This window comes from Salvelinus sp. IW2-2015, linkage group LG8 (genome assembly GCF_002910315.2).
Source record: "Salvelinus sp. IW2-2015 linkage group LG8, ASM291031v2, whole genome shotgun sequence".
In the NCBI taxonomy this organism is placed as follows: domain Eukaryota; kingdom Metazoa; phylum Chordata; class Actinopteri; order Salmoniformes; family Salmonidae; genus Salvelinus; species Salvelinus sp. IW2-2015.
The window spans coordinates 43,645,231-43,657,239 of NC_036848.1; positions in this window are offsets into that span (position 1 = coordinate 43,645,231).

The following is a 12,009-nucleotide window of genomic DNA, read 5'->3' on the forward strand; positions in this document are numbered from 1 at the left end:
GTGTTCTTCAGCTTGCAAGCCTCCCCCTTTTTCCTCCAAACATAACGATGGTCATTATGGCCAAGCAGTTCTATTTTTGTTTCGTCAGACCAGAGGACATTTCTCCAAAAAGTATGATCTTTGTCCCCCTGTGCAGTTGCAAACCGTAGTCTGGCTTTTTTTATGGCGGTTTTGGAGCAGTGGCTTCTTCCTTGCTGAGCGGCCTTTCAGGTTATGTAGATATAGGACTCGTTTTACTGTGGATATAGATACTTTTGTACCTGTTTCCTCCAGCGTCTTCACAGGGTATTTTGCTGTTGATCTGGGATTGATTTGCACTTTTCGCACCAAAGTACGTTAATCTCTAGGAGACCGAACGTGTCTCCTTCCTGAGCGGTATGACGGCTGCGTGGTCACAGGATGTTTATACTTGCGTACTATTGTTTGTACAGATGAACGTGMTACCTTCAGGCATTTGGAAATTGCTCCCAATGATGAACCAGACTTGTGGAGGTCTTGGCTGATTTCTTTTGATTTTCCCATGATGTCAAGCAAAGAGGAACTGAGTTTGAAGGTAGGCCTTGAAATACATCTACGGGTACACCTCCAATTGACTCAAATTATGTAAATTAGCCTATCAGAAGCTTCTAAAGCCATGATGTKATTTTCTGGAATTTTCCAAGCTATTTAAAGGCACAGTCAACTTAGTGTATGTAATTGTCATACATTGTGGAATTGTCATACAGTGAATTATACGTGAAATAATCTGTCTGTAAACAATTGTTGGAACAATTACTTGTGTCATGCACAAAGTAGATGTCCTAACCGACTTGCCAACACTATAGTTTTTTAACAAGAAATTTGTGGAGTGGTTGAAAAACGAGTTTTAAATGACTCCAACCTAAGTATATGTAAACTTCCGACTTCAACTGTACTTAGCTAGCAAATGTAGCTAGCTAGTTTAGCCTACTGAGCCTACCGAAACGTCTAGCTGGTTATGACTTTCCAGCACAACACTGGAACTCTTCCAAGTCAAGGTAAGATTTTGGTATTACTAGTTTATTTTCACCGGGGCCCGCCGTTGTAACTGCTTACTGACTGTACACTAACGTTACTGTTACTGCGTTGCTGATTGTAGCGTGTTTACTAACACATTAGTTCTATTAGCTATGCTGACTATTACTTTAGCTAATATGGTGACAACAATGTAGGCTGRGTGTAGCGGTTTGGCTTGGAAAGATTTTTTCACCTGGTCACATACAGCTTATGTGTTGTGCATTGAAGTCCAGAAGCAAAGGGAAGAGAAGGAATACAACATGGCTGTTATGAGAGTAAACTCTGTTCTCGCGTGATCAGGGGTGTATTCATTTAGCTGATTCTGTTAAACGTTTCTTAAACGGAAGCAAACAGGACAAAACGGGGATTAACATACCTGAATTTGTCTAGTAGAAACTCTCGTTTGCAACTGTTTGACTAATGATTACACCCTATATCAGCTAGATGCAGGCAAGTTGGTATTGAATGTCACTGTCTGTCACCTTAAATTTGTCTCTCAATCTGTGTGCACCTACATTGTAAACTTTCATTCATAGCCTAGATTGTAGCAACCTCGTGATGGGAAAATAGAGAAAATTTGAGTATCATGTAGTAGCCTAAACCTATTGCTGTTACATTGAACTGGGTGATTGGAATATGAATGCGAGTCATCCAATATGCTGTAATAGAAATAAGGCCAAGCTCATTAAAATAAAATTGTCCTCCCTCATCTTAAACGGCACTGCCTGCCACACACACACACACACACCATGCTCCCTGTATTATCCCTGAGGAGGGTTAAGTTTAGCCTCGTATGATTCATCCTGATCTCGCAATCTCACATTCTGTTTTGCCACACGGATAGTGAAACAGAATGTGAGCTGACGAGATCAGGATGGTTCGTACGAGGCTAGGTTAAGTTACCATGCTTGATAAGTCAACATTTGTTTCCAAGTCCCACTGCTGCAGCTCAATTAGGAATGGCAGAATCAACCGCTAATCGGATTAGTTTAAATTGCTGGCATTTTCTTTCTCTCTAATTACTTTTGTTTGTCTCCTCTTTTCTTTCCTCTACCAGGATTTTAGATGGGTGTCTCTTCTTTCTTGTTATCACAGGCACAGATATTTTATCTCATAAGCCATCTGGAAAAGAGAATGAAAGAGAAACAGCAAGACCGRTTTTGAAATGTCTGCCCTTTGGATGGAGTTTTGAAGCAGTAGACTGGGAAAATCACACTTCATTTATCATCCATGGGTTTTTTCTCTCTCTCGAAATGTAGCAAAGCGATAACAGAGGGTTGAAGTGGTTCAGCAAGATGCTAGTTACTTTAATTCTGTGAAAATTGAGAATATAAAATGGAAATATTTATATCTAAAATCTTCATATAACCATTACAAAAACATTCTTGAGTTATGGAGCACTCCACTTCGGCACAATACTCAGTATATTTACAGCAGACTGAGACCCGGGTCCAAAGAGTAAATCTCATTAGCTGTATATCCAAGTGTCCAAGAGCTGCAATTACTGAATTATGAATGTGAAATTAATCAGAAAAAGGGCTGGGTGTTGGTGAGAGGGGATTCATCTTGTCCTAGTTACACCAGAGGCAAGAGGCATTATTCATGAACCCCCATTTCTCCCTTTCTGTTATACATGCACACGCACGCGCACACACACTCTCTCACAGGGACACACACAGACACGGACATACACACTCGCACAGACAGACAGACAGACACACACACACACACACTGGAATGAGAAATATTACCATGAGCCGAAGAGCCAGCATTTTCTCTCTAACTCTATGGAGCCTGACAAAACACAACTGTAATTATCTAGAATTATCGATATACATATACAAACTGATGAATGACTATTGAATCACGCCTGTGTGTGTGCACCCGTGTGTCTGTGCATGGCGTGCTTGAGGATATATGCATGTTAGCTACGGAGATTGAGTGAATGAGAAATATTTTTAGCAAAAGGTCACCAATGAAGCTATTGTTCTGTATGGTGTGTGTTTGTGTATCTGACATTAATATATTCACTCGTAGCAATACTAGAAGTAACACAAATGTTCCACACCTCACAGCGTCAGCCATGAATTCATCTCGGAACCCAGAACCAAGCCATGAGTATGCTTCCGTGGTTCCAATGGAATGCAGCCTGAATAATACAAAAGGATATTATTTGGCACTGTCAAGAAAGCTGTGTGTCAGTCGCAAATGAATGATAAAATGTTAGTTGGAGGGGTTGGGGGATTTAAAAACTGGTCAAACACATGCACGCACACACACTTAATTGAAACAATACAGAGCTCTCATGAGGAGAAATATGTGCCACACACCGACCGATGTGCTTGGCTGTGAAAAGGAAGAGTTAGGAGAGGAACTGTTAGGAGCCCTTAAAGGGCTACAATCCATTACACAATCTCATAAACGTCCCCCGGAATATAAACATCACTGAAGGATGGTCTCTCTCTCTCTCTCAGCTTTATTGGCATGGGAAATGTGTTTATATTGCCAAAGCAAGTGAAATAAACAAAGAAAGAGAGAAGACACAAAACAACATCAACAAAAAAAGATTCGAAATTAACAGTAAACATTGCCGTCACAAAGGTTTCAAAAGGATAAATACATTTCATCATCTATGTGCAGTGCTTTAGCAATGTGTAAATGGTAGTACGAATAGTAGGGGAAGGTACATAAACAGATAAATATTGGTGGTATTTACAGTGTTGTTTGTGCTCCGCTGGTGCCCTTTTCTCATGGCAACGGGCCACAAATCTTGCTGCTGTGATTGAACGATGCGGTATTTCGCCTAACAGATATTGGAGTTCATCAACGTTGGATTTGTTTTCAAATTCTTTGTGTCTGTGTGATCTATAGGAAATATGTATCTCTAACGTGGTCAAACATTTGGCAGGAGGTTAGAAAGTGCAGCTCAGTTTCTACCTCATTTTATGTGCACAGCCCATCTCTCAAGAGCCAGGTCTGCCTTTGGCGGCCTCTCTCAATAGCAAGGCTATGTTAACTGAGTCTGTACATAGTAACGGATTTTCTCAATTTTGGGTCAGTCACAGTGTTCAGGTATTCTTCCACTGTGTACACTCTGTTAAGGGCCAGATAGCATTCCAATTTGCTCTGTGTTTAGGTTGATTCTTTCCAGTGTGTCAAATAGATATATTTTTGATTTCTCATAATTTGGTTGGGTCTAATGTGCTGCTGTAGYCACTCCTTGGTTGTGGACAGAAGCACCAGATCATCTGCAAACAGTAGACATTTGATTTCCGAGTCCAGTAGGGTGAGGCCGGGGGCTGTTGACTGTTCTAGTGCCCTCGCCAATTCATTGATATACTGTATATGTTGAAGAGGGTGGGGCTCAAGCTGCATCCCTGTTCTCACCCCACGGCCCTGAGGAAAGAAATCTGTGTGTTTATTGCCAATTTTAACTGCACACTTGTTGTTTGTGTACATTGATTTTATAATGTCATATSTTTTTCCCCCAACACTGCTTTCCATTCAGACCCTAATGCCAAATTGAGTCCAAAGCTTTTTTTAAATCAACAAAGCATGAGAAGACTTTTCTTTCGTTTTGCTTTGTTTCTTTGTCAATAAGGGTGTGCAGGGTGTATACGTGGTCTATTGTATGGTATTTTGGTAAGAAGCCTATTTGACATTTGCTCAGGATATTGTTTTCACTGAAGAAATGTTGGAGTCTGCTGTTGATGATAATGCAGAGGATTTTTCAGTGATTGCTATTGATACATATTCCAATGTAATTATTAGGGCCAAATTTGTCTCCACTTTTGCGGATTGGGGTGATTAGACCTTGGTTCTAAATATCGGGGAGATGCCAGAGCTGAGGATAATGTTGAAGAGTTTAAGAATACCCCACTTGAATACCTCATTTAAGTACCCCATTTGTGGTCTGGCATCTTCTGGCAACTTCATTAAATAGTGCCCGCAAAACACCAGTCTCAACAACAACAGTGAGGAGGCGACTCTGGGATGCTGACCTTCTAGGCAGAGTTCCTCTGTCCAGTGTCTGTGTTCTTTTGCCCATCTTAATCTTTTCTTTTTATTGGCCAGTCTGGGATATGGCTTTTTCTTTGCAACTCTGCCTAGAAGGCCAGCATCCCGGAGTCGCCTCTTCACTGTTGACGTTGAGACTGGTGTTTTGCGGGTACTATTTAATGAAGCTGCCAGTTGAGGACTTGCGAGGCGTCTATTTCTCAAACTAGACACTCTAATGTACTTGTCCTCTTGCTCAGTTGTGCACCGGGGCCTCTCACTCCTCTTTCTATTCTGGTTAGAGCCAGTTTGCACTGTTCTGTGAAGGGAGTAGTACACAGCATTGTACGAGATCTTCAGTTTCTTGGCAATTTCTCGCATGGAATAGCCTTCATTTCTCAGAACAAGGATAGACTGACGAGTTTCACAAGAACGGACTTTGTTTCTGGCCATTTTGAGACTGTAATCGAACCCACAAATGCTGATGCTCCAGATACTCAACTAGTCTAAAGAAGGTCAGTTGTATTACTTCTTTAATCAGAACAACAGTTTTCAGCTGTGCTAACATAATTGCAAAAGGGTTTTCTAATGATCAATTAAGCCTTTTAAAATGATAAACTTGGATTAGCTAACACAACGTGCCATTGGAACACAGGACTAATGGTTGCTGATAATGGGCCTCTGTACACCTATGTAGATATTCCATTAAAATAAATCTGCCATTTCCAGCTACAATAGTCATTTACAACATTAACAATGTCTACACTGTATTTCTGATCAATTTGATGTTATTTTAATGGAGATTTTTTTTTGCTTTGTTTTCAAAAACAAGGACATTTRTAAGTGACCTCAAACTTTTGAACTGTAGTGTACATACACACACACATCACTGGATGGGCTGAGACTACAGCTTTCTCAGTAAGACATGTCAAAGTTTATGTGGCCATAAGAAGGAAAGGGGCTTTCAGGCTGTGTTTATGAAGGATTGGACATGAGCTGACTCACTGTGAGAACATGTGGTGTCTGCTAATCTTCATGTAGGTTAGTAATGTCATCGTGAATGTCTGATTACATGTGAGTGGATAAGCTGTTCACAAGTCGTGCTTATTGAAGAATAAACCAATTTCTACGTTCACCAACTTTAAAAATGCTTCACATGCATTAAATACAAGGTGACCTGCTTTATTCTCAATGCTTAAATTCACTTCAGAACTCCCCAGAAATCAAACAAAGGTATGATTTCTCTTCTTTGTTCCCAGTATCTTTAAAATGTCAAATTATCTTACCACCAGACTCCCTGGGTTTCCATCTCGGCTCTTTGACTCCACTTACATGCACGTCAATCACAGTGATATATTTCATCTCAAAACAAATTATTCACTCCCTCCCCAGCTAACTGGATGCCTTGTCCGCCGCCCTCCAACTCTCTGATAGGTGGGCTGCTCCCTCATTTGTCTTTGACACCCAGAGCTAGTCAGCCAGCTCCACCATTCATCTCCCGTGTCACAGTTATGGCAGAGTGGGGGAAGTCCCACAGTGAAGAACTGGGTTGTATTAGAGACTACTCAGTGCCAGCTATGTATGTTCTCTGTTAGAAAGCCCTTGTCAGGACATCACAGAACAAGGCCTGTACCATCAGACCTGGATTCAAGTAATATTTGTTTTCTTTGCCTGTCTGAAGTGTCAGATGTTTGGGATTTGCACTTCAGGGACTATTCCATTGCACCATGAAGGCAAGCTTAATCAAGCACAGCTAGAGTATTTAAAAATATATATATAATATTATTTGAACCCTAGGTCCAGTTTTGTAAATGGGATGATCAGGGCCTCACACAATGTGAGAGGACAGCGTGCTCTGTCCTCTGTGCCAGAGGCTGCAACCTGCATCAGCCTTAATGAGGCCTCTACTCCCTGCACAACGGACATCACTGTTTTAGTCATAGGTCATACAATATTGGCCTACTGTATACTGTAGTTATGTGGCAGGTTGGAATAGACATAGGTCATGTGMTAGGCTTGACTAGTCATGTACTGTAGGTGCCTATACTGTCTGTAGTAATGTGTTAGGCTTAACTAGTCATAGAGGGGCCTATACTCTCTGTAGTAATGTGTTAGGCTTGTCTAGTCATAGAGGGGCCTATTGTGTAGCTATATGGAGTTAGCTAAATGCTAGTGAGTGGTCATTCTGGCCTTTCACACTGAGAACCAGTCACCAAAGAAGGATCTGTACACAGTAAGCGTTTGAACCCGTGCCCCACCTCCTCTCTATTGAGCCCAACACGGACGCCCCTAAGCCGCTATGACTTGAAATAATGAAAACAGGCCAAACAAATATCTGACAGAGTGATGAAGAGTGGTTTGCATGATTTTTATATAAGAGGAAGAGAGAGAGAGAGAGAGAGAGAGAGAGAGAGAGAGAGAGAGAGAGAGAGAGAGAGAGAGAGAGAGAGAGAAAGAGAGAGAGAGAAAGAGAGGAGCTGTATTAAAAACGTTGACCTTTTATAAAAGCCATTCAGCATGCTACTATGCCTGTCTCTTATACACATCTAGATGTGTATAAAAGACAGGAGAGAGAGAGAGAGAGAGAGAGAGAGAGAGCTACCAAGCGACTCCTCTGGCGCTCATTAAGTTTTCCTAATGAAAAATGTTTTTTTAATGATGACCTTTTGAGAAAGAAAAAAGAGAAAATACTAAAGAGAAACCTCAGCATGTCATCTGTTCCAGACTTGATCATTCAGTCAGTCTAACTGTGCTGCTCCCTCTGCTCTGCCAATATCGTGTGTAGGGTATAAGCATGCCAACCCCCTACTTTCTGATGAAGCATCATCCAACAAGAGTACATGGTGCACACACACACACAATAAGAGTGCAGGACCCGGTGCCCTACGAAACGTCATCATGAGATCCATCTGCATCTGACTACGATATGCTGCCTGGTGCTTCATGYGGTGGCATGAGTTCTTATGAAACTGATCCTCTACTTTCAATATAAAATGTATATAAAACAAATAGAAAAAAATGGAATCTCCTCTCTGACGTTCATATGATCGGCTTTGACGTCTGTTACATTCCTTGATTCCTTTAGAGATGTAACGAACGTCGTCGGGAGAAGGAGAAGAGGACCAAGGTGCAGCGTGGTACGTGTCCATATTACTTTTAATAAATACGAACACATGAACATGAGGTGGCATGAGTTCTTATGCATGAGGTGGCATGAGTTCTTATGCCAACAAAGGCGACAAACGAACAGTTCTGCAAGGTGCAATACACAAAACAGAAAACAACTACCCACAAACACAGGTGGGAACAGGCTACCTAAGTATGGTTCTCAATCAGAGACAACGATTGACAGCTGCCTCTGATTGGGAACCATACCAGGCCAAAACACATAGAAAAGGACAACATAGAACAAAACATAGAATGCCCACCCCAACTCACGCCCTGACCAAACCAAAATAGAGACATAAAAAGGATCTCTAAGGTCAGGTCGTGACAAGAGATGCCAACATCCACAGAAGCAAGCTTTGTATTTTTTACTTGCGCTACACATACAGTATATCTGGACATTGTCCCATGTGGATAAAGATTGAACCATGTCACCTTTTGGTTACAAATCGTACAGTTAGGAAAATATCTACTGTTCCCTGATGGAGGGAACGAGGTATAACATATTATGGGGAGTCAATGACCAATCACATTCAGCTGAAGAAAACTAAACACACGCCCAACAGGCCAATGAATGCAGAGCCTGCCCTTGGATGCCCCGCCTTKCTTGCTATAATACCGGGGCTCGCATTAATTTCCTCAATACAGTACCGCTCTTCAGTGAGTCCACACCCCCTGATGGCGCCTTGGCCAAAATATGTTATACCTCGTTCCAGCCTTCAGGAAACAGTAGCATAACTGTACGTTCCCTTTCAGTCGGTCACTCTGTATAACATACTATGYGGACATACAATCACGCCCCAAGTCTGCTCAGAGGATACCAAACTGAGGCCCACTGCAGCCCAAACACACACAAGTTATACCTGCTCCAAAAAGGGGTTACAGAAACCACCAGTCATTATGTTTTTTATCTGATTGTCAAACAATCACTTCAAAGGGRTCCTTTACAATGCTACCCATGCACATTCATCCACTCAAAATATTTCCAGCCTCCAAACAGTGGTGAATGGAAAGGGACATCTGCACACAACACCAAAGAAATGTAATGACATTTGGCATTGTCATTAGGTCAGAATTTATGCATTCACTGCGGTCCGCGTGCATCTCGGTGTCGGCCTCTCATCTCTGCCTTGGCAAAATGTCTGTGTTGTCAAACCACATCACATTTTGGAGCATAGTCTARACCACCAGTTTGCTCYTTTTTCATGCCTSACATGCGGTAATGATAAATGATGGTGAAATAATGCCTACAGTTTTCTTTACATTTTGTTTGAGTTATTGTGGTAGGCTCATGTTTTACCGGTACGACTTACCCCCACTATTTATTTTGACGGGACACCGTGCCGTACCGGACCCTACCGCCTTAATTTCAACCCTGCCTATAGCCCGACTGATGCAGCATAGTGGCTATAAATAAATAGGCAGAAGCATGGGCTTGGCAATTTATTTGTACTAATCATTAGCTTCTCAAACTCTTTCAGTCATGGCCCCCTTTCATCATGGGTGAACATCCTATGCCCATGCCCCCTCACTTACCCCAACGGAATGAACTGCTACTYTCGGTACACAAAAATATGGTATAAGAATACCTTATACTCATGACAAAAACAATTAACACCAGCACCTGGTTTCCCTGCCATACTGAAATCAAGAAGAAGAAATAGTAAAGGAGAAATAAATCAGCTGACTGCTATGCAATCTCTATCAATAAAGACAAAGGGTGGGCCAATTTCTTTAGATTTTCTCAATTGAATTCAAATAGAAATGTGGTCCTGGAAGCATTCTTAGGGTGATTGTTAGGTTGCGTAAACATGATGAGGGCTTTCCCCCTACAGTTATGGCCTTCAAATGTGTTTTCTAAACATAAGGATAGATTGCTGCTGCTGGTCAGAGTCTGTGAAACAGTCAGGTTGCCTCTGACTGGGGAGAGAAACAGGCTTGCTTGAGCTTCCTGCCTGAAGTTCAGAGAAACAGCCCTTCTCTAATTCTGTAGCCTTCTAGAAACCAGTTGTTTCAACATTTGTAATAATACCCAGGTTGTCTTTGAACACACAACATTGAGCCCGATATAACCGTTATCAATGACTATTCATGTTGAGAAATAGCACTCACACACGAGATGCACATCTCATCACTATGCAATAGAAACTTTGTTTATTTGAAAAATATAATTTTCAATATCAATCTTATTTGTGCTTATAAATTGACCATGTTAAATCTGTTACAAGTTAGCTCACAGAATGAAGGGTTTGTTAAGAAGATAAAGGAGAGAGAGAAAGAGAGGAGCTATTTCTCTGTTCTCCTTATAAGCCTTGCACAATATTTTTGCCCCAAAACCTCTGAAGACCGGGCCAAACCAAAAGCATAATTGGCAGCAAGGGGGATCCAATCATAAAATGAAGAATTGAGTAATACTGTATAGTGTAAAGCCACAGAAAGCCAGTAGCTACGGTGGGAAAATAATTTCCAATCAATCATGATATATTATTTATGGGGTCAAATTGGCCTGTCTCTAATTTTGGGAGGGGGGGGGGGGGTCATGACCCCCTGCCCCTCACTGATTTCCACTGTCCCCTTAGTCACTTTATCCTGGCGCCATGTCTGGGGAAACAATAAAATTGGCCATGCTTTTTTTGACCTACCAGATCCACGATGAGAAGGTTCTAGTTAGTGTATCCCTCTGTCCAGTGACTCTTGTTGGATGTAGTTGTAGATTTTTGCTTTAGCTGCATCTCTACCTGATCAGTCTCACGTCTGAAGATAAACTGTCTGGCGCAAGATACTTGGGAGGGATACTAAAGCAGATGTAGAAGTTCTGACTGAACGGACCGACATTTACTTTGTGCTGTTATAATTTATGCAATGAAATAATTTATGCTATGAAATCCTGCGATTACATTGGCGCAGTTCCCCCTCATAGCAAATAGCTGTCAAAACAATCCAAGCAATGTTCGCACGGCCTACAGTATGTGCCCACGGAGGCGGAGCTGCTGCTGGCAGTCGCTGAGGGGCAGAGTAGTAACTGGACAGCTTGTTTTGAACAATATAGTTTTAAACATGAAAATGTACACATTTACTGTACTTTTATAATCCCTAAAATACCTGGAAAAATATTGTTACTTTTTTAAATGAACCAATCACAAGTTGGGCGCTGCCCATACCAACCTAATGGGTGGGCCGCTGCTGCCACGCAGTCAGCTCTAAGTCACATTCAGTAAGACAGCTTCATGCTATTAAAAGGCAAGGTTATCTACCCTTCTAGTGTAGCCAAGCCAGACTGGGGCAGAGGCTGGTTTATGTTCACAGCAGCACTCCTTCTGGATTACTGCCAGAGGGACAGTAATTCCCTAGTTTTGACCAGAGCCCTATTAGAGCCAGAGAGAGCCTCAGAGGCTCCACACTCAGACCAGTTCCAGAAAAAAGAACGAAAAGGAAAATTGTGTTGTTTTTGTTATCTGTTTTAAACCAGTTGCAGGCTGGTGGCTTCTTTTAGCACTCTGCTCTCCACACACAAGCACAAGACCGAGATGAATGTTTCCCTTGGTGAGGTAATGGGGAGATGTCCAGGAATGGATGAAAGGGACTGTGTACGTGCGTGTGTGCATGCATGTGTGCATGTCCCTCGGATAAGGCCCTCTGCCACAGCTAACACTGCTGTATTATACGATTTAGAGAGCATTTAAGAGAAGGAGGACTCTGTTACGTGAGCATAAGGACCAGAGACATTAACTCACAAATTCACAGCTGAAAACCAGTTGAATATATCCCATATCTCGTATGGCTGGACCGTTTCAACAGCGATAAGATATCCGC